The sequence below is a fragment of the Mixophyes fleayi genome, chromosome 9 (genome assembly GCF_038048845.1).
Source record: "Mixophyes fleayi isolate aMixFle1 chromosome 9, aMixFle1.hap1, whole genome shotgun sequence".
NCBI lineage: Eukaryota > Metazoa > Chordata > Amphibia > Anura > Limnodynastidae > Mixophyes > Mixophyes fleayi.
In genome coordinates, this window is record NC_134410.1 from 58,491,737 (window position 1) to 58,510,445 (window position 18,709).

Consider the following 18,709-nt stretch of genomic DNA (forward strand, 5'->3'; position numbering starts at 1 on the left):
CCTTCTAAGTGTCCCCTACCTGACATTATTGGGACTTTGTTTTGTTAACTGGCCTAGAAACTGTATCTAATGGCCCCACACTGTGCCTGCATTTTATACATTGGATTCAATCTACAGTCCTCAATCATACTTAACAACTACCCTACTGGGGGTTTTTATAATCAGCTATCGTTAGCCAGGTTTACACCTTATAACCCCTTTCTCCATGCTCCCCATATTGTGGTGGATTTTTGACACATCTAAACAGAGGGCCTACTGTTCATTCAGGTTGCCACCAGGGGGAGCTTTCACCACTAGATGTCTTTTCAGCAGTCTCATATTAGTATCCTCATGAACTGAATGATCTCCAATCTCTGCGTTCATTAGTTTGGTGGGATTCGTTGCTAATCTTTGTTTTTTGCATATATAACCATGCTGCTACCTCTAGCCTTTCAGCTTCCATTTGCATTAGGACTTATTCAGGGTCTGTGAATGCATTCCATTTGATTCAGTATTAACATGAACTTATGTGTTGACCAGCATGAATTTGTCTTTCATATGTGTGGCTAGTTACATGAAATCCCAATGCTGATGTTCGTCAAATTATCTGCTGCCTATCAAGAATATGAACTGTGCATATACATATTTATATATTTCTACTTCTTGGAAAATGTGAGTTATTAAATATGCATTGTGATTCATCTATACTTCAAGCATAGTTGCAGCTTTGATCTATATTATGAAAGGAGTATTGGAGATGACCTACTATTCAAATTAAAGACTGAATTTTTATCATTTTGAACCTTTGTCTTCTTGGTATGGTGCTGTATGGTGCCAGAGGTAACATTGTCAGCAATGGGGGTCTAATCCATCTTGAGTTCAAAATAGTTACAATGATGCCTTCAGCCACAGTGACCACCATTGCACTTGAACTTGCCCTTAACAAGACTAATACTGCATTGTAAGAATCCATCTTGGTGCCTGTTTGGGCATATAAGTAGGCATTTCCTTATAGTCCTTTTGCTTGATTATTGTGTTTTCCCTGATCCATTGAGCTGATCCTGTTAGATTACCTCATTCATTTAGTAGCATGGCTTATGTCTGTCTACCCATTCTGTGTACCAACCCTGTCTGCATCTGACTAGCCATTGTGTGTGCCAATCAGGTCTACATCTGACTACTCTTTCAAAGTATCAACTCAGCTTAAGTCTGATAACCCACTCTGTGGGCTAACCTGGCTTACAGCTACTGGCTGCTATATAAAATATATAAAACTAGTTTGTATTCTGAAAACTCTGTAGTTATTCAGTGTACTGACTCTGTTTGCAATTAGTTTCTGTCTTCTATTACCCATCGGATACCGACTAGACCCCAATAATGTGACATTAGCACAATTGATGGAATCACTTCTAGCTCTATAACTGCATTTATCTCTGCCAATATGGTTTTAGTTGCTACCAACTCTGATCTCTTGTGGCCAATTATATTTACCCTGCTGAAGTCTTTTAAACCGCATATGATTTGTGCCACCTTGTCATCAGTACCAGTTTCTGATACTATTTGCACTATGAAGCTACTGTCAAGTGCAGTAGCCTCCTCGCACCAAGCCAGGACATCTAGGTCCATTACGTCTTCATTGGAATGTCTTGCTTGGCATGTCTGCCATGGCAATAACGCTGAGTTACTGAGTTAGTGGTGTCTTCATCTCAACACCGCATCCACAGTAACCACTGCTTATCTTTGGTGTGGTAAAATGATTATACTGGCATGTAAATGCATCTTGCATTTTGTACTCTTTGCACAGGCCTCATGGCTTGACTGTGGTTTGTAAAGAAGTCAACTTGGGGAAGCCCCAACAGCCCTGTCCTTGCCTAATTAACACACATGTAGTATTTAAAAGCCTTTCAGCATGTTTATTGTGGGGATACAGTGGTATTGTGAAATTAACTATCAGGAACTAGAGTGTTGGCTAGAGAGACATTTTATAAAACAGGGTTATACTTTTAAAATATAGGCAGTAAAAGAACACATTTTAAATAGGGTTAGTAACGATTGTCAACAATAGAAAATCAGGGCCCTAGCATTCCCCAGTGTCACGACTGAGAATAGCGTACCTGCTATCGTTGGCACAACTCGAAGGAAGGTGCGGAATCTAACGTGCCCCTGGTATTCACCAGGGACCCCCGCAAGGAGGTTTGGACTCAGCTGCAGGAAACACGCAGGTCGTGGTCCTTCCACGAGTCAGATAGCGAAGCATGAGAAGAATTGTCAGACAGGCCGGTTCGGTAATGGTGCGGGCAAGTTAGGTACACAAGGAGAATCCGAAGGGATGGTGAGTCAAGCCGGGTCGGTAGCGTTCTGGCAGCGCGGTACAAAGGGAGATCCACAGGGGTAATCAAAGGCAATCCGGGTCACAAGGGTTACAGACAGACAGGCAAAGATCAGGAGACAGGCAATAATTCAGGAGTCAGGCAGCAACAGGGACACTGAGGGAAACGCTGGAGACAGAAAATAGACCTGAAACTCTGGCACTGGTGATGGGGCCAGGAGGGGTTAAAATACTACTGGTGGCCAATGAGATCTCAGCGCCGCCTCGCTGTCATATATTAGCGCCGTAGCGCTTATCAGGAATAGTGTCCCGTTACCTAGCAACGGGAATGCTTAGACACTGTAGCTGTCGGCCGAGCGAGGGCGGAAGTGCCTAGCATCCAGACGCGCTATCCACGGGAGGACAGGCGGCCGTCGAGCGGCGACTGACACCCAGCCAATATGCTTTCTTTCTATCTGGCATTCCCGACCAACGCTCAGCAAACAGGTGATCCTTAATATTACTCGTCCTACAGTAATTCAACTCTCCCACTCTACACACACTCAGTTAATTACTCTCCATCAAAGTCTCTAGTGTACACAAGTTGGGGCTTTGTGCAATTGGTGATACTTGCTTGCAGAGAAATAATGCATAACTGTTTGAGTCCCTTCCATCAGCCATGGTAGGGTACTCCCAGCCTATCAGTAGTAAAAATATGAAGTACGTTGTTCAAATTGGTTCTTACTCGCCGCACCCCAGGTAACTGGCTGCTGAGGCAATGAGGATGGTGAATGGTTCCAATTGCCTAACAGCATAGCTGACAGCTGGCAACTCTGATGACGCTAGTATCCTTGCACTTTACACTGTAATAAGTATTCTGCCTCTTGGGGCAGGCGGGCTGCTGTTATTACTGCACAAGCTATCTTCACCATATCCCAGGACCTTCATAGTCCCTCTCTTGCTGCAGGAAGTTTTCTCTCCACTTATACAGTCCTATACCCCTGCCTCACTAAAGGAGCATGGATAATGTAGTCCTGTGTTTGTGGGTGTATTTCAGCATCATTGCCTTTAACACAGATTGAGTTGTGTTTAACTGGGGCAGAGACAGACGGTGTTATACCCTGACTACTTGTTTACATTTGCATTACCCTCCAGGATCACATCAAGCCCGAGAGAATGTGCAGGTATGCACCTTTATCTAGCCTGCGCGCTGACCTGGCTTCCACTGTCTGCTCCTATCCACTCAGTCACATTCTCTATTGCCAGTGAAAGAGCAGCAGGCATGCATTTCTAAAACAACATGCTGTGCCTTAATCAGATTGTTCTTATCATAATATTGCACTCTTAAATATAGTGCAATGGTACACTCAAACATTACATTTTTTTTTTTTTTGAAAATGGAAGATTATGTTAATAAGAACACTCTATTTAATTATAAAAAAATAAAAGGTGAATCAGGGTATATGAAAGAATTATATCCTACAGATAATGCCAAATAGCTTCTTGCCCAAGCCAAGAGTATACCATATCACAAGCAGAACATTTATGTGCAGTTGCATATACTAACACAGCACACACAATATAGGCAAGCATGTGAGGCACAATTAATGTAGTTGATTAATGATCACAAACGCAGTCATATCATGGTCATTGTAAGACTAGATTTCCGCCAGTTCCAACCCACAACTAATGAGCCAATATGATATTGGTTGTGATCAGTGGTCGTTATGGCCCTTTAGACACAGCAATTTGTAACCAGATAAAGTCTAAAACGGTCAAATCACCTGTATGCAAAAACCTTTATGCCTGAGTTTAAAGAGTTTCATCACACATTAGACGCATCCGGCAGGGGTGAACAGACAAAGATCGGGGGAATGGGGCATTTTTTCATCCATTTAGTGTAATAAACATTCTCTCTGACATTTATACATTACTGCATGAGTACATAACAATCACACTAAATGAATCCATGAAATGCAAAATACAAGATGAACTGCCAGAGGAGTTGTCTAGGAGGCAAATACATTTTTGTATTTTTTTCCTCATTTTATATTTTCACATGTTACTTTTTTGCATTCTATTTTCTATTTACTATTTTACTTTTTTGTATTAGAGGACGAGATATATTAAAGCATATATATCGCATGTCCTTCATCAAAGTTATATCTATTGCTCCTGAGCATCTGGGGTCAATTTATCAAGCTGCGGGTTTGAAGAAGTGGAGATGATGGCTAGAGCAACCAATCAGATTCTAGTTATCATTTTGCTCTGTCCTCACTATAGCTTCCCTTTGGCCTGAATATAATCAGACAGACTGCATAACCACTCCTACTTTAATGTTTACTCAAGTAGTTAAGAACGTAATAATTCAAGTGGTAAAACTGTAATACAGAAATGATGGAGTACATTTACAACATGAACAGATGCAATGTAATGCAAACATAAAAAACATGACAAAAGTGCATAACTAGGGAGCAATCTTACCATCGATGCTGTGCTAAGGGTAGAGATAAACTGCACCTCTTACTTCTTATGTAATATCTAAAATGGAGACCTCCTGTAATTACCCACGGTGCACTGAAAAACTACAGAGGCCTTAAGAGTTCAATTTTAAGCTAATACTGGCCACTAGTTGGAGTTTACACAAAATACATACATATGTAAATATAAAAATGCTGAAGGCATAACACTCCCCGCCTGGTATCAACTGATGCCACCACTTAATTCTTCGAGGGTAACAATAAGATCAGTTCAGATACTGGTCTAAGAAACAACAGAGTCTCTCCGTGCTTGCAGACTTTGACCTCAACCTTACTGGCCTTCCCATCTTTGCTTGGGAATGTTTTGGTGACAAGACTTAAAGGCCATTCATTGCGCTGTGATTGGCAATCTCTGACGAACACAACATCACCAGGTTTTAAGTTAGGTTTAGCAACATTCCACTTGTTCCTTGGTTGCAAGGTAGTGATGTATTGCATCTTCCACCTGTCCCAGAAGGTGTTTGCAAGACTTTGTACTTGCCTCAATTGATGTTTATATAAGTCTTTGGTGTTGAACTCTCTGGGAGGAACATGGATAGTCCAAGTTTTCTGGGTAAGAAGAGTGGCAGGAGTAAGCAGAAATGGATCTTCTGGGTCAGTAGAAACTGATGTCAGAGGTCTAGCATTTTTTAGGACGCTGTCTTTAAGAATAGGTTTTCCACTGGTAATGCAGTCAATCTCTCTAGTATAGGCTTGACGTTGCACAACACGGCTAATGAGGTTCTTGGATTGCTGTGTCTTAGTTATTATGTATGTATTTTGAAAGTGATCACAACCCTTACATCCATTTGCATTTACAGGTGTGGCATTTTTAAATGACCGAGCTATGTGGGTTAGGCAAGCAATAGCTCTGACAATTGATTTCCAAGTTGAGAATCTTTGAGGCTCCAATTGACAATCTGAAATCGTAGTATGGATTGTAGTCACTTGTGTACAGATTTCGACATCTGCTGTTCCAATCTGCTTTGTACAAGAATTCAGGTCCTGTGAGCCATGAAGTGTCTTTGAGACTGGCTGTTTTAGCTATTGTAGCGTGGTCTGCAGCATTGTGAACGGTAGATACACAGTGCCACTGTTTTGGATTGGTAGATCTCCTAATCTGTAGCACTCAACTGCTGGCATAAACATGGAACCGTCTGGTCTCATTGTAAATGTAGCCTAACACTACTTTACTGACTTTGTAGAATTCTGCTTCTGCAAGGTCAATAGGCAACTGATATGCAATGAGCTCAGCCAATTCAACAGCTAGTACTGCAGCACAAAGTTCCATTCTGCGTATGGTGGGCTCTGCTTGTGGTGCAAACTTTGCTTTGCCCATAACAAATCCGATATGACATTGTCCTTTTATGTCCACAGTTTTCAGATATGCAACAGCTGCTATTGCTTTAACTGAAGCATCAGAAAATATACACAGTCTCTGGTTCTGTACCTCTGTAGAAGGAACAGGAGCATAATATAAAGTTTAGTGAAGGCAGATAGAGAGTTCTTCCATTCTTCCCACTGATCCCTTTTCTGTATAGGTAGTGGGGCATCCCAGTCAGTTGACTCACAGGTTAGGTCTCTGAGCAGATTTTTACCTTGGATAGTATCAGGAGCTGCAAATCCTACGGTGTCATACGAGCTGTTTATAGCAGACAAGACACCTCTGCGAGTGAAGAAGCTTTTCTTCACTGTTCACTTGGAAGGTAAAGGAGTCAGATTTTAAGCACCATAACAGCCCAAAGCTACGTTGAGCTAGTAGAGAATCCGTAATTAAATCTAAATCATTTAAATTACTAGTATGATCTTAAGAAGGAAAGGCTTCCATCACTCCTCCGGTGTTAGAAGCTATTTTGTGAAGCCTGAGATTTGAGCAGAGAAGCATTTCCTGAGCTCTTTTGAGGAGGATTGCAGTCTCGTCTGTTGGTAAAGATTTTAAACAATCATCCACATAGAAGTCCTTTTCTATGAGCTGTCTAACATCTGAACAGTACTCTTGCTCACCCTCATGAGCTGAATGTCTGAGTCCATAGATGGCAATTACATAGATGGGCTGTTAACAAAGATGTGTACCCTCATGTGGTACTCTGCAATGTCTTTAGAAGGGTCAATGTCTCTGAACCAAAGAAATCTTAAGAAATTCCTGTCTTTTTCTCTTACGTGGAAACAATGGAACATTAGTTAAATATCGGCAGTGAAGGCAATGGCGTCCTTTCGGAAGCACGTGAGTACTCCGAAAAGTTTGTTGTTAAGATCTGGTCCTGTCAACAGAACATCATTTAAGGATAATCCTTCAAACTTGACACTGGAATCAAACACGACTCTGATGTGACCTGGTTTCTTGGGGTGATATACTCCAAACATAGGTAGGTACCAGCATTCCTCTGCATCTTTGGGGATCAAAGCTATCTCAAATATTTTGTCCATGAAAGAGAAGAAGTGATCTCTCATCTCTGGTTTCCTGTGAAAGCTACGGTTAAGCAAAGAAACGCATTTAAGTACTTGTTCTCTTTTGTTAGGTAGGAGAGGTCTGTGGGTTCTAAAGGGTAGAGGTGCAACCCAGCTGTTTGCCTCATCTTTGACTAGTCCATACTGCATTATTTATAAGAATTGTTTTTTCTCAATGGACTTTGCCACCTGATCATCCTTCTGTGTTCTTTGGAAGACTGTGCACCCTAAATGAACTTGATAGTTGTCACAGACATGATTGTCACTAGAGACAGGATGACAGGACGGTGTGGAAATTCTTTTATGAGAAAGCTATTGTGACATGGTTTCAAAATAGAAGGACATACATTTTCCAAAGTATGGGTAAGCATGCTGTTAACAGAAGCTGGTCTGTGTATGTCTCCTAGACATACATCTCCTATTATTACCCATCCTAGATCTAGTCATTGAGCATAAGGTGCGTAGTATGGACCGTTGATCTGGATTCTGACTTTGTGGACCCCTAAGATACCTCTCCCTATGAGTAGAATTATCTGGGCTTGAGGGTCCAGTTCTGGTAACAGGTGTGCTACACGTTTCAAGTGTGCATGATGAATAGCTGTGTCTGGTGTAGGAATTTCAGATCTGTTATATGGGATCTGGTTGCATTCAGTGATGGTTAGTAAGGGAAGACAAGTTCTTCAGTCCATGGACTCGAGTTGATAGCCGGTAGCTTTTCTCCCTGTTGTCTCTAAATTCCCTGCGCAAGTCTTTAAGGAGTTTGGAGTGTTGGGGCCTTTAATACTAAAGATTTCAAAGAAGGTTGGTCTGGCTAGAAACTTGTTACTTTGATAGTCTAGGATTGCATAAAGTTTGACGGCTTTGTCTGGCTGACCTTTCGGGTAAACTCTGACTAAACAGATTTTGAAACAAGATCTGTCATTTATGACTCCTTTGCAGACTTCAGTACATTGTGAAGTAATCGCTGGTGTGACTGCAGTAGTGTCTCTCCCCTCTCCGCTGTGCTCCCTGCCATGCTCTGTGTCACTGTGACTGTGTAGTAAAGTCCATGGGGGAGGCCCAGGGTGTAAAGATGTGTTGTGATCTGTGCTGTTGCACTCTGTGCAGTTTACACTGACCTTTCAGTCCTTAGCGAAGTGGGATGTTGAAGAGCAGCACTTGTAGCAGATGTCATTTTCTTATAGGAAGGCTTTGCGGTTCTCCAAGGGCTTCTCTCTGAAGGTTCTGCATTTCAGGAGAGGATGTGGTCTCCGATGTAGAGGACACTGTTTGCCAGGATCCTTGTATCTAGTTTCCTGGTTGATATATCTGGCAGACCTGTGGAAGGTATCTGGAGGATACACATTAGTCTTGTGAACTGCAACTGACACTTTGCATGGGTTAGGTAGCATTGGGTTAGCACCTAGCATGGTAAAAGCAAAACTAGGATGGTTCCTGGTCTTAGATAGCGGATGTACAAAGTCCACAAACAAAAATGGAGGAAATGTCACATTGTTCTTCTGTTTGTATTTGGTGCCATGGGTGACCCACTGTTCCTGCAGATTGTAAGGTAGCTTTTGCTTTGGAGTTAATGCCTCTGGCTGTGTCAATTTAGGCAAGTCCTGGTAAGTCTCCTTCTAACTTGGCAACTTGAAACTCCATTAATAAGTCACTCAGTTCTCTACGTCTCTGGTAGCCTTTGTTAGGTAATCTAGAGAAATTATCAATTCTTTGAATAGTGACCTTCCTATTGCTTCTGGTGAGCCATAACATTCATCAAGTCTATCCCAGATCATTTTAAGGCCAGACTCTTGGTAGTTTACATTGTTCGCTCTGATCATTTTAGCATGTTCAACAGACTAATTTCCAAGTCATTTTATTAAGAGTTCTATCCCCTCACTATATGAAAGGTCTAAACCTCTGATTGCACTTTGGAAGGATGATCGCCAAGCTCTGGAGCTCTTGGGCGTTCATTAAACTTTAAAAGTCCTTGTGTTACTAGCTCTCGTTGTTCAACAAACTTAACAAAGTAACGGTATCTTAGAGAAAAGTCCATAAAAACGATCAGCAATAGGATGCCATATTAGTAAAGTGAACTTACATTGCTGTATATATATATATATATATATATATATATATATACACACAAATCAGGATATTTCAGGAAAGCTCTGGGCACTTAAAAACTAGGTTCCAGGAACTATTCCTCCTTACCACCTCTGGAGCTGGGGTCAGTTGTGTTTGAAGGTGCTGTGTTGAAAAGGAGCTTCTGAGGGTCCTTTAGTGATGCATGTGCAGAGCAGAATAGGGCTTATAAGTGCCCAGACCTTTCCAGAAATATCCTGATGTGTGTGTATATATATATATATATATATATATATATATATATACAGCAATGTAAGTTCATTTTACTAATATGGCATCCTATTGCTGATTGTTTTTATGGACTTTTCTCTGAGATACCGTTACTGGCACCTATATCTGGGAACATTGCACATTTTAGCATACAGATACTTGTTACATCAACTATTTATCTGGCGTGAACTAGAATAATTTAATGGGAGGTCATTTACTCTAAAGAGATTGACTTTTTATCTGAAGTCTTGAGACCCTGTTTACTACGAATACGCCACACTTGATATCAGGCTGTATGTGCACTATATGAGATGTAGAAATTTACACAAGTTTCTGGTATAATGGAGGTATCACCTGAAATATGATTGCATATACCTTTTTGACCCTATTTATGATATCCTTGTGTCCACTCCACTACCACAGTTGAAAAGCTCAAGTGGATTTGTGAGCACTGATATCCAGAGTTTATGGGACTACCAAGGACATTGCTATTTAGCAAAAAATTATATAAATAATGGGCGCTCTAAAAACCTATTAAATAACCTTAGATAAAAATATGTACAAAACTATGGCCAGTTGCAGCTCTCCTTACAGGCTCTGGGACCTGAATATAGATATAAACATAGACAAAGGAGAGGATGAGAGCGCAAAAACTGTAAACCAGTAGTTAAAATAATTACAATTCAATGTATTATATAAAATCATGTATATTCATAAGTATTATGAATAAACCATTGCACATATTCAATAAAATATTTGCCAGTATCAAGTGTGTTAAAGAACTGGCATAAATTAAGTTCAACACTATTAATGAATCAAAGCACATAGAAAATTCCTTAGATGGATTCACAGCAGGTATAAATTTAATTAGTATACTGGTACGTATAGAGGTTGAGACCTATAAATAAGCACAACTCTGTGTGCAGGATGGTGGTCAAACAAATATAAGGCTCAGTCCTGAAAAGTAGATGTGTTTGAGCACACGAATAGAGAAACAAATCCTCAAACCGCAGATGTTGAGATCCGTAAATTTAGTGAGATCACTCACAAGAAATTCGGAAAGTTCATATAAGCACAGCTTGGTGCGCAAATCCCCAATTATACAGAAAAATACCCTCTCTGTGTGAGGAAAAATACCTTCTCTATGAGAGGAACACTGAAGCCTTGAGATGTTAAGTACTTAATGTTAGTCTCGAATAGGCAGTCAGATATCACGGAAGTTCAGCCTCCAAGCGGTAGTAGATAGAAGTTTAACCATTGGAGTCACGATAAGGCTCTTCAACCCCTGGGTACAGTAATCACTCTGCTGTCACAATCGCCAACTGGAATCCAGCAAATAACTGACGCGTTTCTCGGCGCTCTGGCCGTTTCATCAGAGGTGTAATTGTCAGGACAAACCAGCCTTCTATACATAGTCTGTGCTTGTGGTCACGTGGAGATGGTAAACCAATACCTTCTAATCACGTGATACAAATGGTCCAATAAAATAAGGTTCCCATTCATAAAAATACCAGCTGTTTAGCACGTCACTAGCAACTAAGCTGTGAAAGTTGTAATTACAGCTGATAGCTCCGCTGTTAGAGATCCATTGTTTATTACAACAAATCATATTAGTGTTTCCTACCAGTACACCTGGAAATAATTTAAACACACATAGATATATATTAAATATACATAGCTAAAGATACTAGGACATCACAAAAACTAAAAGTATATAACTAAAATTTCAATACATATAAAACAATACTAATGATTGTTGGCTCGAAATTCTCAACGACATTGCTATTTGTTTTTTTAAATATTATGATATGCTTATTTACTGATATACAGCCCTTTTGGTGTTGTTTACATGTAGGACGTATTACACGTTGTTGGTTTTGGCCAGATCCTATTTATATTGTCTTGTATTATTTATTTTATTACATTACTACTAGAAAGGAATATTTGCATCCGATGTATGAAAAAAGAAAGTATGCAATGGTGTATAAGTGTCCAAAAATCTACTATGAACCATGGATAAATAACAGAATTTTAATTCCAATTACATAAAAAATCACAAACGATAAGTGGCAATGAATTAATAAAAAAATATAAACATAACAAATATAATATCAAATATTGAGCACATGTGTGCATGTTCCAACTCATTTCATGTGATGGTAATAAAAATAATCACTTTCAGAGAATGTATTATATAAAGAGAGTCACAGAACTGTGAAAACCCGAGTAGTCCAGATGAAAGATGGTGGAGGTTTTATAAACCAATTATGCTATTATTGTATTGTATTGTAGGCAGATTGATGCAATGTATATGGATGGCAACAAATATGAGGCAGAGACCAACAGGTATAAATGTGTGGAGAAGCACATATTGCATATTTGCAAAAACAGACATTATTTAACTTATGTGCAAAATAGAAAACTAATTTTCACCCCATTCATTTTAACATGGTTTTGTCCAGGAGACTTATGTAAGAAATTTCTTGCCTAAGTTCCTTATTGAATCAAGCCCATGGTACTCATTTGCAGACCAACTGTAAATAAGGCCTTTAAGTTGCTTGCTGCTGCTGTAAAGCATAGTATCATAGTTTTATGCTTGAAGCAGCTGGGCTTATAGATATAGAATGATTACCGTTTCTAATGTAATATTGTGAAATGTTTTGCAACTAAATAGTTTTTCTCTGATTTGGTATTGTTAATAGATATTGTATGCTCATTAATAACACTCAAATGTACCTCTCAAATGAAAGATATGGCCTCTATCACACAGCAATGCCATTGTGCAAGAACTTACCCTCCCGATTCTACCAGCAAATATGTATCTCCCTGCTTCTGTGTGCTGTGATGGCAATCCACAGAAGGGCTTTAAAATGAAATTAAAGCTTTAAATCTGAAAAGCAGCACTGTAGGGAATTAAGTCCACATTCTATATCATGCTTTATTAACATTACAGTTAACACAATGACTGAGGAATTGGCTTTTATTTTGTTTTGGGCTAATCTATTTTAACATACCTGTATTTATCTTAAGTGATTTTCAATACAAATATGTTGAGTAAACTGACTAATCTCATTCTTGAGATTTATCGCTTCATCATTTTCATCTTAATTCTTATTATTTGTGCACAAATGCAACACATTCCATTGAAATGTATAGAATAATTATATTGGTTTAAAAAAATATATTAGTTTGCTAAGATTTATAGTCTGTAAAACCAGCTTTACTCAGACTTAATGAGCTACCACTGGAAGCTAATCTTCGCCCTCTAGAGAGTCAATTGACTGTACTAGCTGTTTGTAGCTTAAACTGGTTGACATTGTTACATTTGCAAAATCAGTCAAATCTATATTCTGTTAGAGGTACAAATATAGGTTTCTAGAGGTGTTTCCTATTTGTATTTTACCAAATGACATTATCACATACTCACATTCTTTTGATATCAGATGTAGAGAAACATTACAAAAGGAGGAGGTGGAGGCAATTTGATGATGCCATTTGTATTATAAAGTGGGCAATGACAAGGCACTAATTGTTACATCTTTATTATTGCATATGTAATGTTTTTATTGATTGACACTTTTACTATTGCATATGTAATGGTATATTGGTTTACTTCACATTATTATGCATTTTACAAATAGTATTTTAAATAGTCATGAACATGGGAGACCATATAAACCTCTCCCTTCAGACTTCAGTGATTTGGTCACACGGACCAACACTACACAATTTGGGGCTTTCAACTCATGTGCTACTCCTCTGTGGGTGCGTCACTGGCGTCCAAGATACAGCACACTTGGAGGGAAGAGTGGAAATCTCCTCCGCACAAACCATTCCAACATTTTTAGATTGCTCAGCACAAGAGACAACAACAAATAGGAATCTCAATACACAATGAATTGATTATTAGCCCATGTGAGGTCTATAACAACCAAGGATTGACTGAGCATTTATTTCAAATTAAAGAATTTGTACTTTGGAGTCTGTTTGTTTTTATCTTAGTACTTTAATATTTGGAACTACACATCCCAAGTGCCAATAAACCCAAGCATTAAATGGTTGCCAGTAAGTCCACAAATGAACATATTATTTTTAGTATATTTACATTTTTTACAGCAATGCCTAATGCCAAGGGATGTTGGGTGGAGCCCCAGTGCTATCAGCAGGGGCTGGTTTTTCCTAGTTTTGCAGGCCCAACCCCCTCTGGGTATTTATCCTTTTACATGTTATAGTGGGACCAATTAGGCCAGCTTTACATAGCCTGGTGTAGGTTGCTGCTTTTGCGGGGGTGGGGGGGCACACTCTTTGTCCCTCCACATTAGCTGTAAGCGATGGTACTCATTTCACTTTGAGAAGGGGAAAAGCTACACTGCGCCTTTTTATTTACTTATTAACTCTTTTTAACTCTGTAAAGATCCATGGTGATCGTCAACATCAGCATGTATCTTTCCACTAGTGTTTGAGCACCCACAAAAGATACACCTGGATCTAGGCTGCATCTCCAGGGGGCGTAGCAGTCTTTGCTCTCCCTTACTGTACTTGAGTTGCATATGCATGACAACAATCCGCCTCTCCAAGTGGAAGGTGCCTGCAACTTGTGTAGAACTCAGTATTTCATGTTGATTTATTGAACATGTGCAGCAAACAAAGGAGAGATGCACTTATGTCCAACACAAGGTCCATTATTTAAATTCCAGTCATATTCCTACATGATCCTCAGAATTTAACTCATTTTTAGATACAGGCTTATTTTGTATAATTGTCCTTAATATGATCACACTAACGATATTTACAGATCAATTATTAAATTAGTGTCCCTAGTCAGAAATACTAGTTTTGTCATTATATAATTCAGGTAAACTACTTTAAGAAAAATAAATAAATAGCATTGTTTTCCAGCAGCTGTTATTTGATATTTTATGGAGCTTTTATAAAACGCAAATTGGAGAGGAACTCCGGGTCATAGTATTAATTACACAGGCTTAAGGAAAGAGTACAACCTCATTAAGGGGATCTATAAAACCATGTAGGAAGTTAAAAATGTGTTTGTGTGAGTTAAAAAAAACGTCATTATTAAAAGCTACGTATGAATCATATTAATAGTTGCATATAAATATATATATATGGGGATGTAATTGTAATGAGATAAACAAGCAGCTTTGGGTAGGGGTGTTGGGGGAATATGAATTTATTTTTAAAGAAGTCAACTGTTTTGCTGCAGAAGATTAAGTGCTTCCTTATTAAGTTCATGGTAGATAATATAACAAATGCATTGATTTGGATAAGTTCACATTTCTGCACCATATCAATTGGCAGTATGTGCACAAGTGCTTACTTATTTTGGATATAATACATACAGTCATGGGCAAAAGTTTTGAGAATGACACAAATATTATTTTTCACAAAGTCTGCTGCCTCAGTTTTTACGATGGCAATTTGCATATACTCCAGAATGTCATGAAGAGGGATCAGATGAATTGCAATTAATTTCAAAGTCCCTGTCACAAAGCCTGAGTTTGGAGTAGACCTCGAAGCCCCGCTCTAGATAGACTTACCCCCAGAGAGGTGCGGAGTCTAACAGTAGAGAGGTATTCACCAGGGATCCCCACAAGGGAATATGAACTTAGCTGGTCGTGGTCCTCTAAGGGGGATTAGAGCAGGGTGAGATGGAACCATGGAGTGGAGCAGGACTGCTGGACGATAAATGCATCAGTTCAGGTGAATGGCATTGAACAAAAGCGCTGAGGTTTTTAGAAAGCGAATAGCTGAGAACAGAACTGATTATGAGGCATTTGGTTCCTGTTACAAAACCGCAGGTCTTGATCATGGAACAGGTAACACAGGATACCAACAGAGAGGTTTTGAACTGCAGAGAACTGATGCACTGAGATCCCTGGAAAGTGAATAGCTTGAGGACAGAATCGATGATGAGGCTCGAAGTTCTTGCAATAATACGACAGGTCTTGATCGTGGAACAGGTAACACATGATACCGATGTGCAGAAGGGAGCCAGAGAGAACAGCGTCCTAACAGGAAAGGAGACCTGAAGATCTGGCACCTTAGTAGAGAGGCAGGTGCTTTAAGTAGACAGAGCTGACAGGAAATTAGCCAATCAAGAGAATGCAGGAAGTTTTGAAAAGACCAGGTATGCTCATGCTCAGTTCAGACCAGCAAGTGAATGCAGGGAATGAGAACCAAGGGAAACAGATAACAACAGTGACCAGAATGAAAGGTAGCTGGTGCAATGTGTGACAGTTCCTCTTTGCCATGACAATGAACTTTATCCCAAAAAAAAAATTTCCACTGCATTTCAGCCCTGCCACAAAAGGACCAGCTGACATCAGGTCAGTGATTCTCTCCTTAACACAGGTGAGAGAGTTGACGAGGACAAGACTGGATCCCTCTACCATGCTGATTAAGTTACAATAACAGACTGGAAACTTTAAAAGGAGGGTGGTGCTTGAAATCATTGTTCTTCCTCTGTTAACCATGGTTATCTGACCTTTTTGTGCAAAGTAATGATGATGTGCAGTCATCATTGCTTTGCACAAAAAGGGAAAGATATTGCTGCTAGTAAGATTGCACCTAAATCAACCATTTATCGGAACATCAAGAACTTCAAGGAGAGAGGTTCAATAATTGTGAAGAAGGCTTCAGGGCACCTAAGAACTTACAGCAAATGCCAGGACCATCTCCTAATGTTCAGCTGTGGGATTGGGGCACCACCAGTGCAGAGCTTGCTCAGGAATGGCAGCAGGCAGGTGTGAGTGCATCTGCACGCACAGTGAGGTGAAGACTATTGGAGGATGGCCTGGTGTCAAGAAGGCTATCAAAGAAGTCACTTCTCTACAGGAAAAATATCAGGGAAAGACAGATATTCTTCAAAAGGTACAGGGATTGGACTGCTAAGGACTGGGGTAAAGTTATTTCCTGTGATGAATCCCCTTTCAGATTTTTTGGGGCATCTGTAAAAACGCTTGTCCGGACAAAGAAAGGTGAACGCTATAATCAGTTCTGTGTCATGCCAACAGTAAAATATCCTAAGACCATTCATGTGCTTCTCAGCCAAGGGAGTGGGCTAACTCACAATTTTGCCTAAGAACACAGCCATAAATAAAGAATGGTACCAAACCATCCTCCAAGAGAAAGTTCTCCCAATCATCCAAGAACAGTTTGGTGACGAACGATACCTTTTCCAGAATGATGGAGCACCTTTCCGTAAGGCAAAAGTGATAACTAAATGGCTTGGGGATCAAAAAAAAAATCGAAATTTTGGGTCCATAGCTAGGAAACTCCCCAAACCTTAATCCGATTAAGAACTTGTGGTCAATCCTCAAGAGGCGGGTGGACAAACAAAAACCCACAAATTCTAACAAACTCCAAGCATTGAAAAAAAAAATAACCATGCACACTCAACTGTCATAGTGTATACGCAAACACATTAAGAATGCAAACAATTAAATCTCTGTCTATACATATAAAAGATGAAAGCAAAACAGATATCATTATCTACTCTTTAAGAACAACTGTGAAGTAAAAGGAAAGACACTCACTAAAACAGGAGAAACAAAAATGAACTGAATTACCACAGCCTAAAGCTGTGGCACAACAATGTGTTGTTACTACTCTGGAGACATTTAATTACTCTTGAATTATTGAAGTATACTCAAAAAAAAAAATGTTTTTCAACTATACAGTACATGTATTTTCAACATATAGCATAAAGACAATTAGCACATAACAATGTCAGACAAACGAAATACTTTTTTTTCCAAGTCTTCTATGAGTACACAATATAGATTAAAGATAGATTCTGCAGCATCAATCCCCCACGCAGCCCACCTTTTCTTTCTACTAACACACAGAAGGTTTCACACTACTACAGACTATGGAGGAGTACATTCCACTCACTCTAACAGATTTTCACAGATTTTGTGCTATAAAATATCTGATTCAAAAATTCACATAAGGGGAAAAGTTAATATGTCTTGTGGATGCCATCTTTTTTTGTTTGTTTCAAACATCTCACGGAAATAATACAATCTATTACATCTCTGGTCATCTCCCATAACCACAAAATGTGCTACAGATGTTGAAGGTAAGAGAATACGGGAGTCCTGAAGCCAACAAACATAAGCTGTTCCCTCATTCACATATTTGTCTAATACAGCCTGCAATTATACCAACATGTGCAGGTCAAATAGCCAGACAAAGAAAAGTTAACTTAGACTGGAGTCTTTTTGGTCCATTTGTACAAATATCTCACAGAATTCAATCTATACTTTCTATACTTAACTGTCACTGGTGTCCCCTCTAGAACTTTAATTCCATCAAGCAATGGCTATCTCCCAGTTGTGATGCGCAAAAATCTTTATACACCAGTAACTGGTCACATGGAAGTGTTTGTACGTCAGCAGGACAAAAGTCAAGTTACTTCTGTACTTAGCGGAACGTTGATACTGCATCCAGTAAGAGGGCTTTCTTCTCACTATGGGGCACATTTATCATTATTCACATAAAGTGAAAAGTAGTTTTCAATCCTTATCGCAATGATAAGGATTGAACTACTTCTCACATTTATGTACAGCCGTGCAGAGAAACAGCAGTTCCGAAAAACTGCTGTTTCAGTGATAAAAAAAAACATACTTACCCCCCTCTTGGGAAGCGCTGTCTTCAGGTCTTCTCCTCACTCTTCAAGTGCGCATGTCCAGTACACAGATCCCCTCTCTGTCTCTGCAACTATCGTTGCAGAGAGAGAGCTGTGAGTGACAGGGAGGGATCATGTGATCCCTCCACACATGCGCTGTCCAGCTCTGCTCTCCGGAGCAGAGCTGACAGCATTAGATTTCCTCATGTACGCCAGCTTGACAAGTTCCCGAAAAAAATGTTTTTTCGGGACTTGTTAGATTGCGGCCAGGAGCAGTCACCATTCTGTTGACTGGTGACTGTTAGAAAAAATGAACTGCAGCGAAAATTAGTGGTTTTGAAGATTGAACAGTCGAACGGAGCTGTCATAAATATCAATTGCAGACTTCCTTCACCTATTTTCACGGTAAGTGCACGATAGTGCAATACCGTCTTTTGTTAAATGTGCCCCTATTACACAACCACACGTGTGCGC

At 39.6% G+C, this 18,709-nt stretch overlaps 1 long non-coding RNA gene across 1 annotated transcript in view; it reads right to left on the reverse strand.

The window, feature by feature from the left end:
* The window catches only part of LOC142101604 (uncharacterized), a 28,593-nt gene extending 17,603 nt beyond the window's left edge, over positions 1 to 10,990 (reverse strand). The window contains exon 1 of the long non-coding RNA XR_012679070.1: positions 10,726 to 10,990. This is a non-coding gene — a long non-coding RNA (uncharacterized LOC142101604). The remainder of the gene's footprint in view (positions 1 to 10,725) is intronic.
* Positions 10,991 to 18,709: the final 7,719 nt, after the last annotated feature.